The sequence below is a fragment of the Orbicella faveolata genome, unplaced genomic scaffold, assembly GCF_042242905.1.
Source record: "Orbicella faveolata isolate gen_17 unplaced genomic scaffold, um_ofav_v1 contig_14, whole genome shotgun sequence".
Taxonomy (NCBI): domain Eukaryota; kingdom Metazoa; phylum Cnidaria; class Anthozoa; order Scleractinia; family Merulinidae; genus Orbicella; species Orbicella faveolata.
This window is the reverse complement of record NW_028301541.1, coordinates 11,426,597-11,431,661: the sequence shown is the minus strand read 5'-3', so window position 1 is coordinate 11,431,661 and position 5,065 is coordinate 11,426,597. Positions and strand designations below refer to the sequence as shown.

The 5,065-nt window shown below is 44.5% G+C and overlaps 1 long non-coding RNA gene and 1 pseudogene across 1 annotated transcript; both read left to right on the top strand.

Annotated features, from left to right (window-relative positions):
* Positions 1–1,103: 1,103 nt before the first annotated feature.
* On the top strand, positions 1,104–1,467 carry LOC149113994 (uncharacterized). Its single transcript, XR_016206282.1, has 2 exons — positions 1,104–1,249; positions 1,352–1,467. It is a non-coding gene; the product is annotated as an uncharacterized LOC149113994 (long non-coding RNA).
* Positions 1,468–1,658: 191 nt separating this feature from the next.
* LOC149113993 (uncharacterized) lies at positions 1,659–4,549 on the top strand (annotated as a pseudogene).
* Positions 4,550–5,065: the final 516 nt, after the last annotated feature.

Genomic DNA, 5,065 nt, shown 5'->3' with positions numbered 1-5,065 from the left:
GGGGAAGTAATATAATACTTCTCTTTTTTACTGTAAGTATACTTACAGTAAAAATAGGAAGTATTATATTACTTCCCTTAATTACTGTAAGTCAGTTCTCCGGGAAATCCGGAAAATCCGTGTTTTCCAACTTCAGAAAGCAGAGTAGATTAATGCTTGGCAACTTACAGTATGAATTGACTGTTCATGAAATCATTAATGCAAGACACTTACATTTGACAGTGGAAACCACGGATTTTCCGGATATCCCGGGAAACTGACTTACAGTAATACTTCCCTTTCTACTGTAAGTATACTTACAGATATAAAGAGTAGTATTATATTACTTCCCTTAATTACTGTAAGTCAGTTCTCCGGGAAATCCGGGAAATCCGTCTTTTCCGACTTCAAAAAATAAAAGAGTTGATTGATGCTTGGGAACTTGCAAGATAACTTCTAATAGTAATCTTTTTTGATTGATGGCGGAAAAGATGGATTTCTCGGAATGACGGAAATCAAAGTGAACCTTTCAAGTTTACATTAAGAGGAACATTCGGGCTTCTTTTTTGCGTTCCCTTAACACAGATGGCGAAGCACAAAGTAATGCTCTTAAAAATGGGTTGCAAGTTAAATTTATTTCAGAAACTGTTAAAATCTCATGTTTACCTTCTCCTTAGATAGACAACAGGGTTGAAGCCAGAATCAAATGGCTAATTGCCAAGATGAAGATCAAACTTTGTAAGGGAACAACAGTTTTGGGAAACGATCTCAAATATTTTAAATTACTATTATTATTATTATTATTATTGTTATTATCATTATTGTTGTTGTTGTTGTTATTATTATTATTATTATTATTATTACATTATAACGTTGCAAACTGTGCGGCAAAACGGGACAAATCAACAGGAGTACCACTACAATACCAGCACTACCTTATATTACATGCTTTCCTTTACAGATCAAAAATTTTGACCGGTGTCAACGGAACAAGCGTGAAAGCAAATGCTACGACGTGCTTCACCCCATGAAGGTGGTGGCTAAAGTATGGTACCTTGTCGGTATCGACTTAATTGATGCAGGCAAGGTTTCTGGCAAGGGAAAACGCTATCTGCTGACCATGACAGACTACTTAAGCAAATACGTCGAGGCTATTCCTCTGCCAGACAAGAGTGTGTTAAGCGTGGTTAAGGGCTTTTATAAGATGTATTGTCGCCATGGAGCCTCCGCTCACATCATATCAGACCAGGGAAGAGAATTCGTGAACCAGGTAGGTTAAGTCTGAGGGGGTTGGTCGTAAACAGAACCACTCCAAGACATCTGTGTAGCCGTTGGAAGAAGTTGCTTTCGATGCAATGTATTTGTCTTCCAGGTGTGCGAGCAACTTATGGAGACATTTGAGGTCGAGCAAAGGATCACATCACCATATCATCCTGAGTCCAATGGCCTAGATGATAGATCAAACCAGTCATTACGGAAGTGAGCATTGCAATAATTTTATGGCCAAAAATAATAATTACATCGTTAGAGAAGCGGTTTGCGTGAAAGAGCGCATCTGAACGTTTTTCAGAACAGCTGCACTGTCTAAAATGTTCTTCTGAGAAGCTAGTTCACGTTATTTATATCAATTTATATATTTATGTTTCGATATTATGTTCAGGGGACTAGTTTCGTCAAGTATGGAGTGCAAGAAATACAAACATTTTATTACAAATAATCTCACCCCGAGATCGATTGGAAATATTCGATCGACGTTACAACGTGCACAACTGATTTATGAACCCTGATTGAGAATAGCCCCAAAGTGCTTGGAATAGGCCAGATAATATGAGACCTTAACACTCGCTTGTAAACTTGCTTTCTTTTTTTCATTACGGCGTGTGACTTTTACACGTCGTTTCAGGATCACGGGTTAAGTAAAATTATCGTAGCCTGACATTAACACTTCTGTTCAGTACTTTTAGGAAGATCATAGATGAAAACGACGACGATTGGGACGAATACACAGATGGTACTTTATTCGCACTTAACACCAACAAGTCGACCACCACCAAGTGCAGCTCATTCTTCCTCATGTATGGTAGGCACCCACGTTTGCCTCTCGAGGTGGAAAAGTTTGTAGAGCACTTTGACGAAGATCAGGGAAAAATTGAAACACTGGTAAGGGACCTAACCGCAGAGGATGTTCTCCAGGAGCATATAGAAAAGATGTCCGCAACAAGAGATGCACTTTTTCCAAAGGTGGAACAAAATATTAAAGCCGCTCAGGAAAAGCAAAAACAGCAGTACCTGAAAAGAAAAGGATGCTTCGATTGCAGTTTTAAGAGTGGCGATACTGTCCTTCGCCGCAATATGCTGCAAAAGACGAAAAACGGGCACAAAATGGAAGGCTAGTGGAATGGACTATACACTGCAGAACAACTAGACTAAAAAAAAGGTAATCTGCGGGCTGCGAGGAAAGCACGGTACATTACTTCAAAGGAGAGTAGATGTCAAAGAACTCAAAATGTACAGGATCCAATCCAACTTTCAGCAGCCAGCACACCCACCATTGCAGCAGCCTGCAACATCATCCCAGCACTCCACACCGTAAAGTCAGGCAGCACCTCCACAGCGGGCATCACCACCCCAGCAGGCAGTACCACCAAAGAAGGCAGCAGCACCCCAGAAGACAGCACCTTCCCAGCAGCCGGCACCATCTCAGCGGCCAGCACTAGCCCAACAGGCAGAACCATGCAGGCAGCCAGCGCCTCCCCAGCAGTCAACAGGTGTCTGGAAAACCCGAATAGCGAATACCGAATAGTCGCGAATAGCCAATAGCGAATAGTCCCGAATAGTGCTAATAGTCTCGAATAATGCGAATAGAGGCGAACAGTCGCGAAAAGTGGCGAATAGTGACGAATAGTCGTCAATAGTCACCGCTTTAGATCTAATATCCAGCGTTAATTAATTATCCAAACAAGCAACAGAATTTCAGTGAATTTATTACCTTTTCTTCTCCGGACTCAGGCTAGTAGGCTGTCCATCGCCAACATTAAGAAAACAGAAAGCACAAGGATAACCTAATAAAGACGTATTTACGCTTTTGCAGCGGTTAAGACAGAAGAAATTACGTTTAGAAACACCTTTTGTCCTGATAAGCGTCTGTGCTTTTTAGCGGAAAAATCCAATCCTAAGTTGCTACGAGGTTAACTGCGAGATACTGGGTACCCTATTTGTTACTTTTTGTCACTATTTGCCACTATTTGCCACTATTCGCCACTATTCGAGACTGTTCGCCACTATTCGCACTATTCGTACTATTCGCTATTCGGGACTATTCGCTGTTCGCTATTCGCTATTCGGGTTTTACAGATACCCGCGGCCAGCACCTCCCCAGCAGGCAGCACCACCCCAGCAGGCAGTACCACCCCAGAAGGCAGCAGAAATCCAGCAGTCAGCACCTCCCCAGCAGGCAGAACCACCCCTACAGACAACACCAGCCCAAATGGCAGCTCCAACCCAGCAGCCAGCACCTCCCCATCAAGCAGCACCACCTCAACAGGAGGCACCACTTTAGGAGCCAGGAACGCCTCAGTGGCCAACACCAACCCAGCAGGCAGCACCATGCAGGCAGCCAGCACCACCCAAACTGCCAGCACCACCTCCACGGCCAGCACCAACCTAGCAGGTGGCACCATGCAGGCAGCCAGCACCACCCAAACTGCCAGCACCACCTCCACGGCCAGCACCAACTCATAAGGTGGCACCACCTCCACGGCCAGCACCAACCCAGCAGGTGGCACCATGCAGGCAGCCAGCGCCTACCCAGCAGGCAGCACGACCAAAGCAGGCAGCACCACTCCAGCAGACAGCATTAACCAAACAGCCAGCAGCTCCACCACCCTAACAGGCTGCACCAACCACGCAGGCAGCACCACTCAAGGAGAAAGCACCACCCTGGCAACCAGAACCACTCAACCAGCCAGCACCAACCAAGCAGGCAGCACCACCCAAGCCGCCAGCAGCTCCCCAACGGCCAACTCCATCCGAACAACCAACAAGGCAGCAGCAGCCAACACCACTCAAGCAGCCAGCACCATCCAAACAGTAAAAACCACCCAAACTGCCAGGACTGCCATGCAGGAGACCAACAAAGTCTGAGCAGCGAGTAGAACCACCACTCTTTGATCCAAGTGACGAGGTATTGGCCATTACAGAGGAGGACATTACTTCCAGTTTCCATGATGTGATTAAAAGCCACCTTCCTGAAATTCTGTGGGGCTCTAAGGAGAGCTGGTGACATAAAATATTCAATGGTCACATTTTTTCAGAAGGAGAAGAACCAACTGAGAAGTAAGATCTTAAGTTTAATGTATGTTTTGGAGACTTCAAGGAAAGGTAAACCTATTATACGGTTAATTTAATTGGAAAGCACTTCCCAACAATCAAGCAAAAATACCTAATGGAGGTACTACCCCCAGAAGCTCTCACTTCCCTGTGCTGTCATCAGCTGAAAATGACATAAGACCAGGCCGACAATCTATTGAGTAACGGAGGCGAGAGTAAAGTAGGAGAGTTCTTGGAAAAACTGTGGCAAAAAAGAAAAGGAAAAGAATTCAAAAAGAAACATGCACCAAAGAGAAGGCCAGAAGCTGATCCAGAAATTTAGTTTGTGAAGCGTTCCAAAATGGATCAGCAGTCCATTCTTAAAATACAAAGGCCAAAGTTCCAACTGGATGGCAACGATGTTGACATAAGAGAAAATGCCATGTTAACAGGCAAGCATATCCAAATGGCTCAGGAGCTGTTGCATCAGCAATTTCCTCACATTGACGGACTGCTGTCACCTGCAAGTGGCACAGCCCTACAGTTCTCTTTATTCAAGTGCTGCACACTGGTGGTATGCATTGGGTGTGTGTTAGTAACATTGGCTGTAGGCAGAAAAATGAAGTTCAACTCTATCACAGTCTATATAGAGGAATATCGTCATTCACCAAAGAACACATTGCTGCCCTCCTGTTCATTCCGGACAGTGATCATATTGAAGTCTTCATCCCCGCTGTTGACCAGCAAACGAATGGAACAGACTGTGGTGTATTTGCTA